This window comes from Anas acuta, chromosome 13 (assembly GCF_963932015.1).
Source record: "Anas acuta chromosome 13, bAnaAcu1.1, whole genome shotgun sequence".
In the NCBI taxonomy this organism is placed as follows: Eukaryota; Metazoa; Chordata; class Aves; order Anseriformes; family Anatidae; genus Anas; species Anas acuta.
In genome coordinates, this window is record NC_088991.1 from 19,402,071 (window position 1) to 19,426,300 (window position 24,230).

The 24,230-nt window shown below is 42.0% G+C and overlaps 2 long non-coding RNA genes across 6 annotated transcripts in view; both read left to right on the plus strand.

Annotated features, from left to right (window-relative positions):
- The window catches only part of LOC137863741 (uncharacterized), an 86,763-nt gene extending 71,984 nt beyond the window's left edge, over positions 1-14,779 (plus strand). For 3 of the 5 annotated variants that reach the window (XR_011101099.1, XR_011101097.1, XR_011101098.1), the window contains 2 exons: positions 6,133-6,363; positions 9,424-12,814. This is a non-coding gene — a long non-coding RNA (uncharacterized lncRNA). Of the gene's footprint in view, positions 1-6,132; positions 6,364-9,423; positions 12,815-14,062 lie in introns of those variants that run through there. The other 2 variants (XR_011101100.1, XR_011101101.1) reach the window with 2 other exon arrangements.
- A 1,086-nt stretch (positions 14,780-15,865) lies between these two features.
- LOC137863740 (uncharacterized) lies at positions 15,866-23,186 on the plus strand. Its single transcript, XR_011101096.1, has 3 exons — positions 15,866-16,008; positions 18,728-18,828; positions 22,865-23,186. It is a non-coding gene; the product is annotated as an uncharacterized lncRNA (long non-coding RNA).
- The last annotated feature ends 1,044 nt before the right edge of the window (positions 23,187-24,230 follow it).

A 24,230-nucleotide genomic window follows, 5' to 3' on the forward strand; every position in this document is an offset into this window, starting at 1 on the left:
CTTGAATAGAAGGAGGTTAATAATATGGACCATGGAGCTTCTACAGTTATAGAAATACAGTGTAAAACTGGGAATCCATTCAAAGCTCCTGCTTTCCATCACACAGGAGCAATTTCATCTGGTTGCCTTTTGGTAAGTGATGCCTGCCAATCAGCAGCAACTCAGGAGACAAGTGACTGAGGGAAAAAATGTCTGTCACCTCAGGGCTTCTTCTGTTCTGTCCGATGATTTCTGGAGAAAGAAAGACATAAATGAAAGAAATCAGAACAAGGTTAAAATAAACAAATAAATAAATAAATAAATAAGCTCATGTCCTTTACTTTCTTTGCACTCCTGGTTTTGCAGTACGCTGGCTCTCAGTTTGTGTTTGGTTTTCTCTCTGCACACCCAGTCTCTGCTCATCTCAATTTATTTCCTTTTATCTGTTGCAGATTTATGTTTTGGTTAAGATCAGTGTGTAACTGCAGTCAGTCAGACTCGCACTGTCGCAAGGCAGATTTGCCGCTCCCATTCCAGTTTAGCATGAGATCAAGTGAAAGTCAGGGAGATTTCCCATCCTGGGAAGGTTCAGACCAGGCTTGCAGTCCTCCAGGAGCTGCGGACGGTCCCGAGATGTGCTGACAGTGAAACCGGTGCTGCTGTAAAGTGAAGGGAATAACAACGCCCCCACATCCTGACAAACACACCAGGTGTAATTACTTTGCTTTTACAATAATCTGGGAAAAGAAGGGGACTAGGAAGCAGAGGGATGAATTCTCTGTTCAGTTTTAAAACAGTAGGATTTTAAGTCATTTTAGTGCAACATGTTAATTATTATGTCCAAAGAGCTGGTAAAGTACAATAATATAGAGGATAACTTCTTCAAATCGTAGGTGACCGACAGAAATCTGGATGAACATATGACACTGCCTCTGCTTCTAGTTGTCAGCTAATAAATTGTGTTAAAAATGGTGCAGACACATGAAAGATTTTTGCAATATTTTGTTCTCAATTGTAAGCATTTGTAATTGCTTATGCTGCCCTGTAGGGCAGGGAAGGCAGTATTGTAAGGGTATGCTAGAAAAAGATTTCAGTCTCAAATGGATGAAACCTGAGATATGAATGCGTGTCTCAACCCCTAACTGTGGGTTTTCAGGGAGAAAAACTAAATGGTATTAGTACTGGATTGAATCTATTTGTTCTGTGAATCAAAAGATTTTTTTTTCCTTGCTCTTGTGTAATTTTATTGAAGTAAAATTGTAGAAAGCTTTTGCCTTAATGTTTTTGCCCATTTTTTTCAGTGCTTCAAGGGACCGATACAGGTTACATAGCTGTCTTTCAGTCTATTTTCTTCCTCACCAACTTTTGCAATTCAATGGGACTGATGGGTTATAGCACTTTGGAAATCAGGCACTAACTTCTGATATCTACAATTCATAAAAGTTTGAATTGCATATATTTTGCCCTCAATTTACACTATCTATCTTTAAGACAATTGAAAAAAAAAATCTTTTAAAATTGTCTCTTTATTTGCAGATAGTTTAATATCAAAAGAGACTAGATTCCTAAAACTTCCTAGAACTAAAAATGTTTGATATGGGGTTGTATCAGATAAACTTTGTTCCCCAAACTGCTGCTGAATGATGTTAGAGAGAAACAGAGGTGAGGAGGTGACCCCATCTAGAAACTCTGAAGTCACTGGAGACTCCTGCTTTAGTTTGGCATAAGGGGAGATAATCCAGTGTAGTGGAGGATTCTGCCACTAACTGCTACATAGTCTGCAGGTATATTCTGCAATGCACACTGTTGTAAATTGAAGTTAGAAGTGATCACTGGAGATTTTTAAGACAGATGGAGAAAGTTCCAGGCAAAAAGAGAGGGGCCAAAGCTGGTGAATAAACTGGTTTCACATGACAAGACCATCAAATCGCCAAGAACTGATGCTAAAGGTGAAGGGTTGTTGCATCCAGAGTCAGCCAGTCCCAGATGATTTCAGAAGTAATTATAAAGTTGAATCTGGGAATAACCTTAGAGGCAACAGCAAAGCCACCAAAGAAAGGCAGCAGAGGAATTTGACAATGAACTCCAGAAAGAAAACGCAGAGCCACAAAGAGGGGGGACGCTTGGGCACCTGTTGTGACAGCTGTGACTAAGCATACGATGACCAGATCAGAGTGAATAATGAGAGAATCTGCTCATTTAAGAGTGTATATACAAACGCAGCAGGGACATGAAACTGTTTTGCTTTGTTTTACTGATAATGTGTTATTGGAGTCATGTCTCTGACTGTGTCCTAGAGTGGGTTCAAAACAATTACTTATATAACACAGGATATATTTAAGTCAGGGAGGTGTGGTAAGGGAGAAATGAATGTATCTCAATTTCTGGTTTAGAATCAAAATGAAATTATGTTTTTCTGAATAGATTTATTGATTTCCATTTATCCAACACAGGGATATCCACCTCAGGGTCTGGATTGACCTTGCACAATTTAAACTGTAACATAATTGATGAGTCAGATTAAACCCCATATGCATCTCTTGCCAGCTCCTGGTTCATACCCTAACCTGAATTTAAAAAATAACTCCCTTAAAAATAATCAGAGTCAGTTCCATCTGCAAAAGTTCAATTCCGTTTCCAGCCTGTGTGTGGCTCCAGCCTGAGAGAAATTCTTGGCTGATCCATGGCACTGGACTCCCCTCTTATAATTCTCTGCCTTAGAAGCAGGTAGGCATGTTCTGGATTAGCTTGGGGATTAAAGAACATGATTTTTAAGTGACAAATGAATGCCTCTGGCAAAATTACACCCATATGTGAAAGAAAATTGCCTTTGCTGCTCATTTATAGAACAGAGTGATATGCAGGACAACATAAGGGAAAACAAACGGAAAAATAAAACCCAACAGAGCAGTTCTTTGGGCACCAAGAAATAGCACGGTCTAATGCAGCTGCCCACATTGCAAAGCCAACTGACAAATAATGGCATTCTGTGCAAGAACAATCGCTGCTACTTTGATTTAAAATGAAAACCAGATTGAGAAACTTTGACTAAGAGGACAAGATGTGTGGAATGTAAATACCTGGTGGGTGCAGCCAACCAGCATGAAATGGATTTGGAGGGAGCTGGAGCTCAGTCTCTACAGGAGTGTCCTGTACTTACAGATCATCATGTACAAGGAATAAATTACAGTAGGGTTTGTCAACTAATTTGGTGTAGGTATGAATTCTTTATCTATTAATCACTGTAGGGAAGCATGAAGCACCTATAAACCATTCATCTCACTTTAGCGTCTTGTTTAAATTTAATTAGAGTTGGTCTGATTTGATTGGAAAAAATAGAGGTAACTTTGACTGTAAAGGTGTCAAATGGAGAATCTTAGATTGCACTTTCCGCTGCAAAACGATGAGGCAATGAGTCAAGTAGTTCAGATATTTTTTTCCAAAATGAACAGCCATAAAAACCCTTCCAGGGTGATACACCTCATGCACAAGTAAAGGAAAAGATGCTCAAGGTGCCAGCTCCTTGCCAATGTGAATGATGTTTGCGACAGTGTGAACCAGTTCATTTCTCTTGTGCCTGCAGACCTTTTCCCCTCTCTCAACAGTTTTTTTTTCCATTCCTTTATTGTTATATATATGCATGTATATACATACACAACAGTGATATTTTATAGGAAAACTTAATTTCTTCACATTTTATCCTAACTTTTTGTTTTACTGCTATCAATGTTTAAAATGTCATTAACTGCAGTAGAATCAGACCAATGCTATTTTTAAAAAAAAGTCTCTCACAAAGCTGTTTACCTTTTCTTTGCATAATTTCCACAGGGGTTATGGATAAGGATACCTGTACATGGTTATGGTATTTTTAATACTGCACAGGCAGTATGCGATGCGTATAGTTGCAACTGCAACTGTAGAAAGCTCCAGTGTGTCACTTGCATTTCATTCCTCTTCAGTGTGACTTTAAATCGGTTACATTTGGTTGTTATTTTTAATAAGATAATTCTTTGAAATGCTTTTTTTTTTTTTTTTTTTTAATGAAAAGTTATTGCTAAACCTTAGAGTCCTTCGTAAGCCTTAGAGTACTACATGCAAGACTTGAAAACTGCAGGTTCACTAAAAAGCATGCACTAAATATGATATACATTGATGCATGCTTATTATGGATAAATACTGTTCTCTGGGTAGTGCCTAGAAATTTTAATTAATTTCAGATACGCCCTATTTTTGCCACGTATGCAGATTTCAAATCTGTGCATTCGCTGATTTTGACACAGTGCGATGATGTATCCTAGCTTTCAGATGTCTGGCTCTTGGAGTTGTGAAATGATAAAACAAACAAAAACAACAGTTTCAGCCTTGTCAATCTAGTTCTCAGTGGACAGATGCCCTGGCGCTAGAAAAGCATCATCCCATGCAATACCTTTTGGCAGCATTTGAAAAAAAGCCCGAGATCTTCTAGATGTAAAAGTAAAGCTGGCTTCTCGTCTCTAAAGGAGTCGTGTTTATGGCCATGCTGAAGCTCCTGGGTAGGGCTGCAAGAGAGATGTGCATAACCTCTGCGTGTTCTGTGCCTGATTTGTGCACAAGTAAGTGATTTCTGGTCTCCCAGATAATCAATCTGATCTGCTTCTGGAGCATGTTGCCTCTGGACAGTGATGGATTAATGGGTGAGGGTCCAGGCTTGTGCATTGAGGTTTCGGGAATGAGCTGGGTCGATTGTTACAGTTTGTGGATTGCATCATTAATTAATGGAATGGTATCATTAATTACAGATTTAAATGTTTTATTGGATACTTATCCAGCAGGAGTTGCCTAAACCCACGAGGAAGATGGGAGGCTTTGGGCTTACCGTGGCCCACCAGCAGGGCCAGCTGTGTCCCACCAACGTGTGTCCATGGCTCTGTACACTTGAAGGCCACTCCTGGAGGCCCCAGCCCAGCTGGCCCAGCTGTATGAGGCAGTTCCTGCCACAAAACACAGCACCATACTGAAAGTCTTGCAATATTGGTTTCAAAACACACAGAACCCGTGGAATTTGTAGTACAGAAATACTGGCTACTACTGAGAAAGGAGGCGGTGAATTGCTTTGGTACAGATGAGGTTTTCTTTTGGCTAATGATTTGTTTTTAATGTCGCACACAGTATTGTGAGAACTTGCATCATTTGGGCATTTTTAATGAATTCGTATTGCTTGCATATTAGTAGGAATATTTCCACTGCAGCAAACACCATAAACAGTTTCCACACTGGGGTATGTTATACTGCCACCAGAATTGGTTCTTCTGATGGTTCATTTCTTTTATGCTGAGAATTCAGGACCAATTCAGCTTGGTTTTATGCATCATTAGAGATTTACAATTACTTTGCTATAGTTTCTTTCTGGAAGCCTATCTCTCATGGTTAATGCTATGGGAGCCCTGTTGTGTAGAGGCTGGTATTAGCCACCTTATAGCAATAAAGCGTTTGAAAAGGATTTAGAATTATGAGTGGCTAAATTCTCCATGCAGTGACTGCAATACTGTTATCCCTTGCTGAGCTTGGGTTGAAACATTTTTTTCTTCTGCTCAAATTAGAAAAAAATGCTGTTTCTTCAAGAGGTTTTGAATCATTTACATGTAATTTTTTTGTTGAACTACTGCAGTCAGAAAAGAGAAATTGTGAGAAATTCCATTTGGATTTCATGATGCTTAAAATACATTTACATTGCATTAGTACATAATGAAAAGAAGGCCTCCTCATTTTTTATCTCACTTTTAAAAAGTGTAATCAGTATTTGAGACTTTCTTTTGTGGTTTAGATTTTACGTGTGTAACCAAACTCAATAAATTTCACAGGGTTTGCCTTTGGACAATAAGGAGTGGATTTGTATGTGTTATAATCCACCAAATTCATGTTTTAGATAAATGCAGTCTTGCACTGAAACAAACATGATATGCAGTGAATAATATGGGCCCGATCTAAAGCCCATTAAAATCAATGAAAAGATTTCAAATTAACTTTTATAGCCTTTAGATCAGGCTCTAAATGGGCAAATTACAGTTATGGAGTTTCCCATTTACATACCTGTGTGATGCATTTAATATATTTTATGGAATTGAAATTACTTGGTACTCTTTTTCATGCTTTTTTCTTTTTTTTTTTTTTTAGGATAAGAATTTGCCAAGGGCATCAACAGCAGTTTTCCCAGGCTTCAGAACAAGGATTATGTAGTCAATCCACAAATGACTCAAATCTTTGAAAAAACGGACATGGTTATCAGAGGGGCTTTGACAGCAGCAAGGGTGGGAGTGCTATCTGGCGTAGTGCATCAGAGGCTCTTATTCCATCTCATTAACACACTCAGGACATCAGCGCCGGCCACCGGTCCAGGGGAATCAGGTACAACTTTTAACAGAAAATGCACAAGATCTCCCCCCAGCACTGTTTTAAATAGATCAAATCAGATGTGTCTTGTATAAGATTAGAAGAAAGACTATGGCACTGTAGCAGACGGGGGAGAGATTCAAGTGTTGCAGGGAATTTTCAAACCCATTGTTAGAACCTGGTGATCTTTCTTCTTGCACGGCGTTTCTTGAATCCCACTGAGAAGGCACCAAGCTGATCTCTACATCTGCAATCTCTGCGGCCTCTAAGTGTGAAAAAGGAGTGCCTCTACCTGCTCCTTCTGAGCACCCTTATAATTAAAAACCCTTTTGGAGCAACACTAGAAATAAGCCATCATGGTATCTGATTAAACCTCTTAGGAATCTGTCACTGATCACCTTCTCTGGTCTTGATGGAATACTTTTATGCATTATAAATACACTTCCTGTGTGGATGCTCCATAAATCACATTTAGCACTTGTATATGATGTATAAGCATATTCTATAGAATACACACAAATACAGATGCCAAACTCCCACAGAGTTCATCACTGGAAGATGTTTGAAGGATCTGATCCTTAATATTTAATGAGGAAGATGCTATTTCCTTCCTCAGCTTTTATCTCTGGTTTGGCATAGTCATTAAATTTCTTGTTTCCTTGCAAGATTATATAATTTATGACCTAATTTTAGACTTTTGTGTAACTGTTCTAAAATACTCATGGAGTATCCGGATTTCTTTGTATGGAGTGTTTTGGGATTAGGCAACGGATAGAACATGACTGCTCAGCCATGAGCTGCCGTCAGTCCGGAGTTACAGGCATTAAAGGAGAATAGCAGAGCAAAATTCAGATAGCATTACAGGGTTGTATTGTGTTTTTATTTTTCCCTGTAAAAATATGATTTAGCAGCATTTCCAAATCCTACTGTATGCAGTGGTTGCCAGGAATCCCCAGGTAATGCAGTAATTGCCCAACAACTGCTATTACTTAAAATATTTTCATGTAGCAGCTTCTGACTTTCAGGCTGTTCTGGGACAAATCCATGCAGCCTTAAATGCAGGGAGGGTTGCAGGACGCTGGGGTAGCAGGTGAAAAGTGATAGGTAGGGCTTTAAAGTGGCTTTCAGCCTCCTCGCCCTCTGAGCAGCCAATTTTTGTTAGCCATGGGGGGAGGCAGGGGCTGATGGAGTCCCCAGCTGCTGCACGGCAGAGGGAAGGTCTCAGGCTGGCCCCAGGGCTCGAGGCAGCATTACTTCCAAACCAGCACCTCCCAGCTTAAGAGCAAGCTTTTGGCTTTATCCTCGGCTTTGGGCTAAGAACCAAGAAAGTCTCTGCTCTGCGGTGTCAGGCTGGCTGGGGTGATGCTCTGCAGCACAAGGTGTTGCCAGATAACTCCTGTATGAATTATGCTAAAGCTGCAGCCACAGGGTTTTTGCGTGCCTGTGTGTCTTCTGCATGTCCAGAGTAATTCAGCGGTGTCATAAATAGTGCCATGAGTTTCAGGTGTTCGTCAATTTAAACCATATTGTTTGGACCGGCCTTTCATCAAATTTAATACATCGGTTATCGCATTAATGCACTTTGAGAGCACTTTATTTGGATGTTTAAGCAGGAAGTGGCTGGCTGCTGACTATGAGGTTAGCGGCGTGCTCCCAGCCTGCAGCACAGCGAGGAGGCTTTGCCAAGGTGCACCTCGTCTCCTGCCCCAGCCCGAGGTGCCAGGCAGTGCTGGGCACCCTCAGAGCGGGCAGTCCTGCTCACCCCTCTAACATCGCAGCCCCATGCATCGTGCAGGGCGAGGTGGGTGAAAGAAAAATAGTCCAGATGAAGAGGAGACATTATTTCTTGGAATAAGAAAGATTGGAGAGTGGATCTGTCTGGCTTTAATGGAGCAGTTCCAGGAAAGCAGCAGAGACAAAAGTGTTTTCAGTATCACATAATTCAAGAGTAAAATCATAGTTCCAATTACCATTTCAGCCATTTCTGGCCTTGGGAAACCTATGCTAATATTTATTATTATATGATTGACCTATGATTTCTTCATCATTTACATTAGCAACTACGATATTCATAGTAACATCCTTTAAATCATATAAGCAGATGTCAACAGTGCATGATGAAGTCACATCCTGCAGATTTTTTATTTACTTAGTCTCTTTTTTTTTCCTGATACAATAACATTGTGAGATGCATAATCTCACCTCCATGAGGCCTCTAGGGGCATATATGATCACAGAATGCATTTTCTATAATCTCACAAAATGAGTCAATTCTAGCTGAGGTACAAACAGTTGTACAAAGTCAGTATTTCACTTCCATCACTGTCTGACATCACCTTCTACACAGTGCAAGAAAATATTTACTTAGCTCTTTGACATGAGTTGCCACAAAGCCTTCGCAACAAAAAAAATAATTGAGAAAAGTGAGGAATTAAAATGGTAACTTGATTTAAAGAACTTTTTTAGCCTCTGTTCTAGGTGCAGGATTTAGGTTTGTAATTTTGTCAGACACGTTCCTGTAATAGCCACACTGGCCATCCACACCTCCAGTCTCTGTTCTTCTGGGACCTGCCTGTGCACAAATCAGAGAGTTGTGCAGACCATCGAAGTCTAGAAGCTGGTCCTCCTTTATTTATTATTATTATTATTATTACTATTATTGTTATGCACAAATGAGCACATTAGAATTAAGATACTGCACTTGTTTTCCAGGCAGCCTTCCTAGGCAAGCTGTTTCTGATGCTTTCAGTGGAAAGCGGTACAGAGCAAGCGTGGTTGCCTCCGGTGAGAGGCAGAGCCCGCTCCCAGGAGAGCTCATGGCTTTGATCCAAACACAGGATAAAAGGCTGTGCATCCTCAGCTGCGTTGGGCGGCACAGTGCAGGGGGGTGCTGATGGCCAGCCACGGCTCCCCTGCATCTCCCCTCCTCTTTCTGCTAAATCCACATCTGCTTGGTCTACTGGCAATGCTTGGCAATAATCTCCCTGAAAACAGCTTCTTGTCCCACACAGGCATTACCAGCTGTAGTTCTCACTGGCTGTAAAATCACTTTGGGTTCTTTCTTGCCCCTCCCAGGCCACATTGGACTGGTGTTCACACAGCCTGAAGCACACGGCCACACGTCCCAGCAGGACAGCTGGCTCTCCGCCCTGCAGGTGAGGTGCCAAAGGGATCTCGAGGCTTGTCACTGCCTTCAGGTATCATTGACCTCATTGTATTTATTCATGAAGGGGCCACAGAAAATTGTTCAAGGTTCAGATTGTTCTGGTGACATGAAAACCCTTTAATTCTCCATCCATCTCCCATATCCACTCCTGTTTTTTCTGTCTGGATGCAGTTCCTCCTTTTGTTCAATGGCAGAGAGCACAGCCGTGTTTTTCAGCATCTCCCCTGGAAACATGCTTCATCTGCAGGGCTTGGAGAAGTGGGACCCCTCAGGCCTTTGATTGCCTTCCTCTTCATCCATCACTTTTTTACTGAAGTTAAATTCTTCTGACCTTACATTGCCTTTAAAGGTTTACCTGGCTCCGCAGGTGCCAGATTTAGGATGTTTCAAATAGTTTTTGGGTCAGTGGAGGACAGATATCTAAGGTTAGTGTTCCTTATCCAGGCTGTCAGGCACACAGACTCTTTTCTACTCTCTGGTGCTGAAGTGCTGAAAATGCCCTCTCATTTCTAGATGCACGGCAAGGGAGAAAGGTCAGAATAGGCTTGTATTGTGTTTCTGAAGATTGGCATTGTATAACAATTATTAAAAGTTTCTGTAATGATGCATGTTACAAACACAGAACCAAACACCTGCAGTGAACCTCCTCAGGCAAAATTCTCTTTGACTTCAATGGTGTTTTTTCCCGAGAAGAGGCTGCCGGCTGTGCTCAGGGCATTAAACATATTCCTGACTTAAGAGGCACTTAAAATCTACTGGTAAGCGACTTATTAGCAATGTAAAAATGATTTTTAAGCTAGCAAAGTATTCTTCCTGGAAGAAACATACTTTTTGTAAGATTACTTTTGCTGACAGAAGTAGTTTGGCTAACTCCTTGTGATTATGGATGTTGTTGTAGCCCCTTATCATACCAAAGCAAATGGTGTCAAATGCTTTGAACCTTGTAAATAATTGTTTCCAAAGTGTTTTTTTTTTTCTTTCTATATAAAATCTTTAGAGAAAAGCTGTCTTCTAATCCTTTCTCTTCCAAGGCTTTACAGCTCTGCTTCTTCCCACTCTTGCTATTCTTTTATTTTCCTTCTTTGGGCTTTAATATATCTTAGATATTATAGAAGTCTCTTTTAAAGGTAAATGCAGAGCCTTGCTCATATTGCAAAAAGGCATTCCTAAAGCTTTAATAAACTGGAGAGAAAAAAAAAAAGACTTAATTTCAAACTGCCACAGCTGCTGGTGCTGGGACTGCCACCCGGAGCTGCAGCTGGGACCTGCACCCTGGGAGGGAGGAGGAGGAAGAGGAGGAGGAAGAGGATGCAGCCTGAGAGCCTGGCCAGTGCCTGGCCTGGAGGTCTTGGCCATCAGTTTTAGCAACAAATATTAGGCTAGAGAGGACATAAACCTCTCTCAGTACATTATTAAAGCAGCATCGGAAGCCCAGAGAAAACCCACATTTACTATTTGCATAAAAACAAGCAAGCTCATGAGTGTGGGAAAACTGAAATGCTGGAAAAACAAGACCTAATGATGCCCTGACTTCCTTGAAAGTTGGCTGCGATTATTTTTAATGTCTTCCATCTATCTACATGTCTACTTACTTTGGCAAAAGACACAACTGAGGAGAAATGGATGCCTCTATCCAGAGTAGTTCCCTTGCCTTGAAATAAGAGTGTGTGGGCATCTTGGAAGCAGGAAGGATGGCTTTCATTTGGGCATACCTGTGTGGTGCAGAGTAATAAAGAATAACAAATGACCATCATCTTCACAAACATTTCCACTGGAGCAGCCCCAGGCATGAATTTCCCAGCCACCAGCATCTCACAGCACCTCCCTGAACCACTCTCAAAGCCAACACATGAAAACCCCACCCAGCCTCACCAGCCCTTCATCTCACCAAGGTCTGGCCACAGCTGGAGGCACCAGCTGGATGTCACCTCTTTGTGCCATGCTGCCTGTCCCCAGCTGTTCTCCCAAGCAGGGGGAGAATATGGTTCCTGTTAAGCCCAGCTGTGAAACTTGTATTTTGAATCTCTGGGTAAGAACTGGACGGTAAGAGGCTCCTAGCAAGGCTGGGCTGCCCTCTGTCCCCCTCCTCCAAAGGCAGCGGTTTCAGGTTTTAGATACCACCCTAAATGAACTGCGCTTTTTGGCAAAGAACTTCACATTTCCAGATCTTTCTTATTTTTAATGGGTCTGATTTTTAAGAAGACACGTTACAGCAGAGCCCAAATGGGAACACTTACACCTTTAGCAACTTTCCCCCTGCCTTGCCAGCTTCTTTGCATCAGATGCCACCAAGGAGCGTGGAGGGCGCGGTGGCCAGGAGGAGCTGCCAGGCGGTGCTGGCACTGCTCCCTGCCACCCAGGGGATTTCTTCCCTGACAACTTTTGGCTCCCTCGGGTTAGTTTGTAGCTGCACGGAATGTGTAATGTTCCACGCTGGCGGAGAGGCTGACAGGGAAGTTAAATACAGGCTGCAAAGATAGATCATCTCCCACCATCACTTTGTTTTTTTGCTGCTCTAAAATCATTTTGCTTGTTCCTGCGGCTCCTATAAAGCCAGAAGAGCTCTCTATATTTGCTTTCCGGATGCCTTTTTCTCCTCTGCTTACAACTATAAAAGCAGCTTTTCATGCTCCAAATCAGAGATAAATTGAAATCACTGCTGAAGAAATAAAACACAAGGCTAATCAAATTGTAGCACAGGAAGCAGCCTTCAGCCAGTGCATTTTTGAAAGCTATTTTTAGAATATATTTTTATTTTGTCACTCCATATGGGAAGTCAAACCCATATGGTTTGGGAGAATGGAAGGTTGGGCTTTTATAGAGATCTCGCAAACCGTCCCTGCTCAGCCCTGTACTTAAACATGTGCTTAAATCCAATTGTCTGCAGTGGGAGTTGAGCGCATAAACTCCGTGCTGGCTGGGGCCTCGGGCCCTGTCTGAGGTTGTCACAGTATTACTCCCTCCTGAGATGTAAAACTACTCTGTATTCGTTAAACTAGTCTCCAGTTAACTTGGCTCCTCTTAATTATGACATTTCTAATTCATACATCTTCCTTTTCTTCCCCCCATTTTTTTTTTCTTCATTTTTTTTCTCCATGGTCTGGATGCCCTGATGGGTTCAGTTGGTCCATCCCCAGCCAGGGTGTGAAGATGAACATCAAGAGCCATCGCCCTCCTGCCCTTTGCACCGACCATGCTGCCCTGCCAATGTCAAGATCAACGGGCTGTTGGGGAGAATAACTAAATTCCACCCCCAGTACTTCTGCATTTACTGATGAAACAAGAACCGACTAGGAAAGGTACCGTGCAGGTGATAAACGAAATGTAGAGAATGAGAAGTTCCCCTCAGTGTTCTTCCAGCAGGATATATTGGAAGGAATACCCATTCTACTTGTGGTTTGTGTTGCTGCATGGGACTTAACAGAGAATTATGTTTCCTTTAAAGCATTTCATGTTAAAAACACCCACAGAAAGTTTCCAACCTGCTAAATTCCAGAGGGTTATTTTGTGAATCTTTTCTACTGTGAAGTTGGGATTTCTTCCCTGTGTAGTTCTGTATGTTTTCTCAGAAGGTGAAGCTCAAAACAACAGTTTTAAAATATGTGATGTTTGTCATAATTTGAGAGGAAAAATCTACCTGAGCCTGTATTCCTTTTGCTCCCAAATCTATCACTGGCTGTGCCGCTGAGGTATCATTTTTTACAAGCCAGTAAAGATGCCTCTATAAGAATAGCATGTGTAATAACAGTCATGGGGTGAGCTGAGATATTCAGTCTTACTAAGTCCTTATAAATTACAGTGGAACCAACATCTCCCTCTAACTGTGAGAAGACCCTGAGGGTCTTCTGCTGGGGAGCACAGCATCCAAACTCCTCGTGAGACGGCTGGACTTCCCACGGGTACAGAACGATTGGGAACGTCCAGCTGCACAACAGTTAGACAATTAGCATGAAATGCTTAAATAACCATTCTAGTATTTCTGAGAGGACAGCTGACTTTGTCTGCAAGTGCTCTGCAAGTCAAAATACAAATCAAATACAAAATCAAAATACAGTGCAGATGCTTTTATAGCTACCATGATGGGCAGAGGCTCAGAAATTTGGGTGGTGTGGATTACACAGGTTCAGCATAGTGAACACCCTGCAGAGCTGCTTTCTGACTAAAGGGGAAGTCATTTTCTGTGTCGCTTTTGATTCGAGAGCTGTATTTGGCCTCCACGTGGAAGGAGAGCTAAAGGAGGAGCGCGGCATTGCCTGCAGCACTCAGCCTTCAGCAGAGCCGCTGCGTGCAGCGTTTGTTCCCTGCGAGGAGACTCCTGTAAGTGTCTGCACTGTGACAGGCACAGGAGAGCAGGGTCACCAAATCAGCAGCCATGCCTTGGTGCCTGCTCCTAGATGGGGGTGAAGGTACTGATGTGCCTGCCACCAGCCCTGTGCTGACAGTGGGGCCGTCCTGTCTTTGCAGGAGCACCTTTGTGTAATGGAAATGTATGGGATTTGTTGTATGTCTACTGCCAGTTAATATTTGTATACCTTTGTTTTTCTTTAGGAAACAATTCTCCTACCTTTTTTTCTACTTTTTTTTTTTTTTTTTTTTTTTTTTTTTTTTTTTTTGCATGAAGTGAAACGGGGAGTGAAGAATTCAGTGAAGAATTCAGCGTGGCAGAGGGATAGAAGCGTAGAGATTTCTGATACGGTTTGGATACTGCTGCCACCATGTAAAAGAGATCTCATAATAAAAATGTTGATCAAAGCTTACACTACATATTGATTCTTTCATTGGAAAGTCAAGAAAACAACTATTGTGTGTTTGTTTTTTTTTTTCATGAATATAAAGCAGAGATCTTGTGTGAGAGGAGAAATTTTAAAATAACGAAGCACCAGAAGGGGTTAAAAGGGAAGGCCTGAGCCTAGAGCAGAAAGAAGGTGCCAAAAGATAAACATTAAAAGAAATTTAATGAAGAAATATTTGTATTCAAAATCTATGACCATTATGATATCAAAATAACTACTGTTCAGTTCCATGCTTACAGTAGCTTCATAGTCAGGAAAACTGCCATCACTTGCATCACACTATTAAAACAAATTCTATACCCTTCCAAAATCACAAAAGACAATTAAAAATACCCGGATTTCTGATATTTGGGTGTATTGAATTGGGTGTAAGTTCCCAGAAATATTATTTCAGAACATTTGAATAATGTGGCTTTCAGAGCAGGTGCCAAACAGTCCATGCACTTGGGCTGTGTTTGTGACACGCGTACGTGGTCACTGTGAGATGGATGCGTGGTGTTGCTGTTCACCTCCTGTAGCTGAACATCATGGCCCCAGAACTTGCCACTGACTTTAGTGGAGCCGGAATTTCATCCCAGGCCGGGAGCAGCTGATGGAGGGTGCCACGGACTGGTGACCTGCAGCAATTTCAGGTCAGTGATGCAGAAGCAAAAAAAATTCCTTGCCACATAACCGCTGTAGCTCAGGCTACCTGAATTTCACTTTGGATTTTCTACTGCATTTCCGTTCACATTGCAACTCTATAGATAATGTGTTAAGGCATCATTCTTAAAAAAGAAAGACTTAACTTTTTTAAAGAGATGGGTGATTTGTAGAAGACATTTGTGTAATTTTGTATTCTAAATGTGATTTATTTTTATAAATAAATTTGCATAAAATCTCCAGCCCTCGATGTCATAGTTCTATTTTATCTTTAATTCAGATGCTCAAGAAATGTAAATTATTTTTACAGCTAAATAAAAGCTATACAAAGCTGCCAGGAAAGAATAATGAGATACACATTGTGCCATGCAGCCATGATAAATCCAGCAGCACCATGGTTACAGTCAAAATGTGAGGCCATCAGCAACTAGGGAATATCGGCGCATATAGATTCCTCCGACTAGATTTAGCAAACTGATCTTAACTGGGGAAGCTCATGACACTAGGTCAGGAAGAGAAAATATTTACCCAAAAGATAGACAGGCACCTAATAGGAGGAACAGTTGGCTCATAGGGCAAGGTTTTATTATAGAATAAAAATATCATAGTTGGGCCGTGCTTTGCATGCATGCTTTACGGAAATAAAGATATCAGCAAATTACTGGTGGATATCCTAATGGTTGCATGGGCTTATAAAGAACAGTCATAAGAGGGACCCCAAGGAGAATGCGCAGCCACATCCCCTTGGTCAGCGTGGCCAAAAGCTTCCCTGCACACCTGGGGAAGAAGAAGAGCTCCTGCCCAGTGCTGCCCCAGCACCCCACTGCAAAGCTGCCCCATGGAGTAAGAGATAAGCTCCTCTCAGCAGCAAATAACTCACCCATGAGCAGGTAATTATACAGAACAAGGGTGTGAGCAGCCTCAGCTGACACTGGTTAAAGGAAGTGAATAAAAAGTGCATTGAGGGCACAGGTTGCTGTTTTGTTTAGGAAGGTTAAGGGCTAACTTGTATGAAGTTGCAAGAGGACCAATGCTGCTTCCCATGGCCTGCTGTTGCTGGTACAGCTAGGTCTCATCATTCTGTTTTTATCTTGTCTTTGTCTGTGTTTCATAGTAACTATTTTATTCTTCCTGATGGAAGCATCTTAATCCACGCTGCTCTTCAGAGTTTAAACAATTCTGATATGCGTGCACTGCTGACTTATTGATATTCCCTGTTTGTTGAATTATAGTGTGATGTTGCTTTAATTAAAGCTGGCATTCAAGTCAAACTGCTCCAAAAGTAGCTTCCCAGAGCCCAGGAGCTGGGTGATTGCTCCAAGACTTTGCAGGAGGAGGTGTGCAGAAAGCCAGGCAGTGATGAATGGGTGCTTTCAGTTTCTTGTGGATAGCAAACCATGAGGGATTTAAGGGACATTGGGCTCTCAGAGTCTTAAGAACTGAACCCTGTGATGCTCAGTTTTCCAAAGTGTGGGGGCAATGGCTTGCAGTGAATAGGAATAGCCGAAAACTTTCATCAAAAGCAATGCTTTGTTTTTGCTGAATCAGGGTGGTGAATGCATGTGCATCTCTGAGAGCGTGGACAGCCCTGTTGACTCCTAAGGGCCACTCATGTGCTTTAATTGAGTATGTGCATGAATGCTTAGCTGGTTGGGATCAGCATAAACATCCCTGAATGTCAAGCTCTCTATTTTGTGAGGCTAATGACCATCAGGTGTTTAAAAACCTGGTTTTGGTCACCTTAAAATGTAATATCTTTGTTTCAGAGACATTAGATCATAGAAAAATGGAGAGCCATAAACTTCATGGCCTTGGAAGTTTAAGGTTTTTTTTTGTGTGTGTATTCAAAGGAGCCAGATAATGCTGCTTAGAAACATTTAAAAACAAAAAATCATGCTCAGCAGACAGCTCTTATGACAAGGCTCTGCCCAGAGTGAATTTTTATGCTTGAGTTATAAACCCTTGAAAAATGGGGATCCTAATGCAAAAGCTGACACAGCTTTAACTAAAGCAGCTCTAGTAAGTGCTGCTATAATTATTTGCTCATTAATTACAAATTTTGCAAGACACGAGAGTAACACAAATTGGAAAATAGGAATAATTATCAGTAATAATGCCACAGAAGCTGGACACATTGAAAGTATCTTCCTCTTTAAATTTAATAATAGCAAGACAGCTCGGAAACTAATAAGAAATACATAATTGAAAATTAACCTTGCAAATCTGCTGTTAATAAACCATGGTACTCTTGTGTTACAATAATTTTACAGAGCCCTTAATTTGCATTTGAAGTGTTATCCCAGGTAATACTTTGTGCGTTCACAACAATTAGTGTGTCTCTGATTTAAAACAAAAACGCAAAGGTGGGATTTAGTGTGGTTAGAGAGTACAGAATAACACGTGCTGCTGTTCTTAGTAGCTCAGAGCCAGAACGATTGGAAACCAAACGTACAATGGTGATTTTTGTGCCTGCTGTTATGCCTGAATGCTGTTTTGTTATTGTTGAATTGGAGCATTGTAGTGCTTCGTGCTTTCATCCTTAGCTTGTTTCATGTTTGTGTAAATATACCAGTGTGACTACTGGATTGCTTGCACAGTCATATGCTCTGAGGTGCGAGGCTTGATGATTTAGAGATGCTTGAAAAAATTCACCATGTTGAAACAGGTTTCTTGTGGCCTGTGAAACATTCTGCTGCAGTGTTGCTTCCACCATCATCTCCGAGTAGCCTGAATGGATCTTGTGGGGCCAGGGTCCTGGAGCTGGTGGGGTTGGAGCAGAGGAGGTTTGCTGCAGCAGAGTAACTCAGCTTAGCCTGTGCTTCAGTGCAAATCTGCTGCTTTTCTACAGGCAGACATATTATGCAAGTGGGCTCCATTCATAAAGGAAAATGGTACTTACTTACCTATCTTTTTAGTTCTGTTGCCAATTAACAGAAGTACATATATATTAAAAAAAAAAAGTATTCAATCAATTTGTAAGTAATGATGAAGAGAATTATTCAAAGCTCAGGCTGAGCTGACTTATCTTGCTAAACATCTCCCACTAATAGAATAAACCTGGCATGCGTTTCTGACTGGGCAAATGCAAGAAGCATTCAGCAAACTTTCACACTCATAGCCAAGCATGTAATAACAGGGGTGCTCAGATCTGCAGGGCTCAAGTGCTCAGCTGAAAAAAGGAGGAAGGATCATCACAGAGGGGCTTCCCTGGCTGCTGCTTGTACTTGTAACAGTGTTGATGGCAGTAGAGGTATAGGCAGGGTTTCAAACTTGTCTATGACCAAGCAGCTTAAAAAATAACCCTGAGACCTACAGTGTTTGGCATCAGTGTGGAGGAACATTGTACACAAACAATTGGGTTAAGAGTGTGTACTCCAAACAGTCTTGCTGCACAATTCCAAACTCCATCAAGGACTGCATGTAAAATGTTGGCTTCTTTGTGCAAACCCACAAATCCTAGGGAAAAGGCCATTAGGGGTCAGCAATTCAGCTGTTTGTCTGTTCACTTTATGTAAGAGGTTAGCAGCAGTATGCTTTTTGTCCAAAGCCAGCAATAGCAGGAACAGCTTGTTTCTGAAAGGGCTGTGGCTCCCCTAGCAGTGATAGAAGAAGGGGTCCTGAAATAAACCTAGAATGTGGATAGTCTTTGATTTGACCTTTTGTCCATTTATTTGGCTATAAGCGTATGCTTAGCACAGCGTTTGACTCCTGTCATTCCCCTCTAATGTCCTATATAGCTCAAGCACCACAAGTGCAGATGCTTTTTTTTTCTTATCAGTATGCTTCAGGGAATTCAGAACAACCTATTGTCCCATGCTGCAATGATTTCTGGTTGTCCAAGCTCTTTCTCCAGACGAGTTCAGGACATTGCACAGAAAGGTAAGCCTTCCATGCCCTTGCAGCACCTGTCCAAAGTCCAAACAGCATAGTAATCCTCCATGGCAGGAGAGGACAGCACGGTCTCCTTTCAAATACGTTTTGAATCAGATTTCAAATAGTCTTTTTAAGATGTAAACTGACTCCCAAGTATCTCCTTTGGGGGCAAACCATGGAAAGGTCTCAAAACAGTGGTGTAGATCCTATTTGTGTGCACTCATTGTGGTTGTGTCTGACTCTGATAGTGTCAGGAGAGCTTCCCTTCATCCACACAGCCTTGCTGTGGAGACAGAGCATGATGAGGATGGCTGTTCCTCAACACAGTCCTGGCTGTGATGTAACCACTGCATTTGTGACAATTCTCAGCTGAGAGAGGACCCAGTGAAGGACCATACATGACTGGTTAGCTGGGTCCTTACGGCTATCTCTGGGTCCTATCAGCACTTCCCTGAAAGACCACAGCAAGTGCTGGGGATGTGCTGGGTTTCCCATGGAGCTACAAAGCTCAGCCAGCCTGAGAGCAGCACTTTGAGCAGAGGTGCATGTCATTTAGAAGAGACTTTGAGACCCGAGTGGATGAAGAGGAGCATGGAGGGGGCAGTCTCTGCCCCAGCCTTGCAAAAGGAGGTAGAAACCACCTCCCCTTCCAAAAAGCAGGAGGGTCTGGGAGAAATGTTTCCCAATGATGCTCTTGAGGCAGCCTCTGTTAGTGATTCACAATCAGTATTCTGTTCATCACTGCTTTCCCAAGGAAAGCCGTAAAGGAACAATTTAGCCAAAGGAAGCTATTTTTAGAAGACAGATTTTTTTTTAAACTGCTCTGCTGTTATTTATGTTGCATAGATCTTGAGTTATTTATTTCAGTGGGAGCTGATGTGAAGTAGGACTGTGTTTAATGTGTGGAAGGGTGGTGAAATCTATCCTACACCTGTCCTTGCTATTTCAGGGTGAGGCTTTGGTAGTCTTTCTGACCTGCAAGGTGGATGGTGCTTTGTCTCCGTCCCTTCGTCTTCTCCTGTGCTGGCCATGCTTCTGCTGTTTCCCTCTGCAGCATGTTTTAACCTGCCACTTAACTCGCTGATACGAATTTTTAAAACAAGAAGAAGCAACTGATAATCTGAAGTGTGATCCAAGCTAAAAATAAGATGTTAATACTTTGCACTGATGGAAACTAATTTATGCGAGCTGGGCTCTGCTCACAACTGCAGCAAGGTAGAGCTGGTGACATCACTGAGCGTGAGCTCTGCCAACCTGGGTTAGTGTTGGAGTGACAACGCGGTGATTTAGCTGTTATGATCTCACTTAATATTTCATACTTAAAATGTAGCCTAACCTGCAATTCAGGGTTATATGAAGCACATATTGTGGAGTTGGTTCAGAGCAGATTTTGACAAAACTTTGCATTTAAAGGAAATGTTTGAGTGGCATAAGTGCTTCATATGCTGTGACTTTGTAAGGGTGGTGGAAATCCTTTCTGAAAAGACATTCCACAGTAAACTTTCATATAATATATGTGCTTGTATATATGCACATCAACACAAAAGGGGAGAATCTGGGATGTTGTCTTAAGCTTTCTGATATGAAATCATTGCAGGAGAAGAAAATCACTTGGCTGGAACAAAGATAACTGCAGCTTTTAAATCCAGAAATCAAACACCATCCTCACAGCGATGAAAACAACAAAAATACTGTAGACATGATGGGTCATGAGCTAAAACTTCTAACAACAATTTTATCTTCCAGCCTCTTTACAGAAACAGTGCTAAAGTGACCTCACATCCAGTGAGGGAGGTATTGCAGCTGCTCTGAAAAAACACCAAGTAAAGCAGTGGGAGAAGAAAAGCTTGTTTTACTTGATGCTTTTGCTCCCCAGGTGTGCAGCTGATGCTGGGGGGAATGGGATGTGCTTCCCCCCTCCATGCTTCAGTTCTAGCCTTTACAGCTGGAAGTATTTGGTTAACTTGTTCAGCTCTCACTTTTTTAATAATTTGTATGGCAGTTAGAATAACAAGGCTTACCTGTTCCCTCACGTGGTGAGGGAGGCAGGATGTAGGCTGAATGGTGGGGGAACACTTCAGGATAAATTTTTTTTTCCCTCTAGGAAAATGTGGTACTGTTTGCATCTGCAGTTCAGCTATGTCTATGGTACTCCAAGCTTCATTCTGCATGAGCTTAATGGTCAGTGGTGCTGTTCCTCCTTGCAGGGAGAAAGGGCAATGGGAATCCCAGGAAAAATGTGGTCATGGCTTGAGTCTGCAAACTGCCTTCTGCCTGGGAAAGTGGCTCTTTCTCATCTAAGACTTGCTTGTTCTGTATCATGAAGCCAGGTCTGGTTACTCACTGCTGCTCATATTTGAAACTCATTCAATGGTTACTCAGCAAGGCTGAGACTGCATGGGTAGGGGAGGGTGGTTTTCACTGGATGCAGTTTAGTACCAGTGGTTGAAAGCGTTTTATGAAGAAAACTTCTATACCAGTGGGATGACTTTGTCACTGCTATAAATACTTACCAAATGCATCCGCTAGTAGATTGAGTATAATAAATATAAGAAGTATTCATCAATGTCTTTCAGTTGAGTTAGAATGAGAAAATGGAGTATGCAAATCCAGAATTTCAGAATTTTTGGTTTATTTAATGTTACTTTAGGATTATTCAGTCCAGAATGGATTTCCAATTTTCCATACAGCTAGTAGATTTTATTAAAATCAGAATTAGTTTAACCCACTAGAAAACACCCTTTGTTCCTGTATTGATAGAAACCCAGTACTCTTCCTTCCTGTTTTGCCTTCCCTGCCCTGGATGCAATGGGAGTAAACACAGTAGCAGGATTTGTATCACCAGCAAAGAGGAACAATTGCAGCAGTGTTTAAATTTGCAAGGTTTGAGGATTGTAATTTGAGTTTATTTGAGGGAAGGGGGTGAAATATTTATTCCACTCTATTTTTAGAGGCTCTCTATTGTGTTATCCATGCTTATCACACAGGGACAAACGTTTTCCCATATAACAAATATTTCTGAATTATTCCAAAAATAGCCTAGGAGCCATGAGATCCCAGGAATAGGCTTCTCCCTCTAGTGGCGGCAGGAGGGAAGTTACAGAGCTGTCAGATGAGGCAGATACGAAAAATAAAAAGCAAGCTGTATATATGGTAAAATATCTGCAGTCTTTCCAACTTCAGAAAGATTAGTATGGTAGCAGATCTGTCACCACTTTAAGGTTCTTCTTAGCTACTGAAATACTCTTGAAATACTTGTAAAGCTGAGACATACCGAAATGAGGATGTTTCATTTTTTTAAAAAGTCCAAGGTTAAAGTGTAACTCAGCATTTGTTTAGTAAATTGCCTAGTTTGTCCTACATGTCTAGCAGCAAGCTTGTGTGGTGAATGTCTCTTATGTTATGGGCAGAGATTGAAAAAGTTTTGTTATAACCATACTGGGAACAGCTGCTGCGTCCAAGCTGTCTTGTGCTGGAGGAGCAGCAGAGCAGGTATTGTACCTGGGAGTAACCACTGGAGCTTGCTGAGCATCTGTCCCTCCAGGTAAAGCCTGGCACTGGCTAGCATGTTTCCAGAACAGTTATTGGAAAGAAAACAAGGTAAAACACTGCTGTGGTGGGATGCAGCTGAATGTAGGCACCAGGTGATGGGGGTTACCTTTGTGGGGCAGAAGCAGAGGTGTCCCTTGCTGGGCTGGGGCAGCACATGTGTGAGCTTCCACGTGGGCTCTAGCAGCAGAATGCTTCATCTTGGAAGGTCCAAAGGAAAAAAACATGGCCAGTGTCTGCACTGCAGGTAATTAAGTGCATGTTGTCCCCTGGGATGTGGGAAATAAGACCTATAATGTTATGTGTGTTGGTCCTTGGGTTTTGAGCTCTTCTGTCAGAGGAACTTTAGTGATGTTAGCATAAAATGTCAACTGTTTCTTGTTGTTAGGATCATGCATACCTTTCTAATCAAGTTAATGATTTGGAGATCCAAGGCTTGGGAATAGATTTTTGAAGTGTTTAATCCTTTTCTTTGTGGTTCTTTGAATTTTAGAGTTCTATCTGACAGCAAGTGCTTGGCCTTCCTGTGAGAGCTGACCTGTGGTTAAGGGATTCCAGTGCTTAAGAAAAACTACCAGGGAGTGCCTGACTCCCAGTGCCACCACAGACTGGCAGGGCAGTCTGGTTGCAACCTTCTGAGGGGGCTAACCCACAATATCTCTAGCGGGTGTTGCTTTGGAGCCTGTTCTGTGTTAGGGCTTTCTGAGGACAACTTCTGCCTTGCTGCAGGATGCCCTGGTTCCAGCAGCCCTGTTTGTGCCCACTGGATGGTTATGGCTGCCTGAGCACATGGAGGTTGGGAGACCTTGGCAGAAGGATGTTTGTCTGATGTATTTACCCAGGAGCAGATGAGCTCATTGCAGGCATGGCCCAGCAGCCATCATGCTGCCTGCATGGTTCCTTAGGATATTAATTAACAGCAGTGCAGAAAATGTGGTGCCTCTTCTGCACTGTCTTCTCCTGTGAGGAGGCTGAAATTTTAGGCACTTTCCAAAACATAAAGCAATAAGTCAGTCTTAATGTGGTCTTTCCTTTGCATGGTATCTTGCCCTTACTCAGCTCTGGCAGATACCTGGCCTGCTCTTCCAGCCCCTTGCTTCTGCACTGTACCCAAAAGCTGTTCCAATTTTCTTACCTCCCCGTAAGGTTTCCTTTCATTTGCTTCTGTTGCTTTTCTTATCACTTTTTATGCTTTCAACTTCATTATGCAATTGTTCCAACCGTGTTCAGTATTTGATGTTTTATAACTCGTGTCTGCCTCTTTCCCCCATTGTTGATTACTTTTACACTTCTGTTCCTTCACACTGGCTTTAAAAATAAAATACAAAAAAACAACTTGAACATTCCTTGTGCAATTACTGTGAGGTGTTGCGCGTAACCCTTGGGCATACATTAATTTCTTCGAACACCTATTTCCTGTGTCCTTTCTCTCCCTGGCTTGTATTGAATTTCCACCTGCACTTACTGAGTCTCTAAACTTTACTCTGCTAAAATGTAATCTACCTTTTTAACTTTTAGTTGAATATTAATCCTAGTGAATTCCTTAAAGACTGAGGTCCCGATTCTCCCCACACCTGCACCACCAGCCGTGCCACAGAAGCCTTGCTTAAGAATTACTCCTGACAAAAAAAGCCATCACTTTTTTCAAGCTTCTTATAATGAAAATGATACTTTCAGCCAGGCCAACTGTAAGACTGCACAGTAAGGAAATATTTTTTCCCCAGCATCCACAAATTCAATGGAAAAATGGGGGTGGGAGCAGACCAGGTGCAGCACTGGCTCCTCCTTGCCAGGCATGGAGGAGTGAAGCAGCAGGAACACTGGGGAGGTTCTCATTGATCCATGACTCATGGGAATCA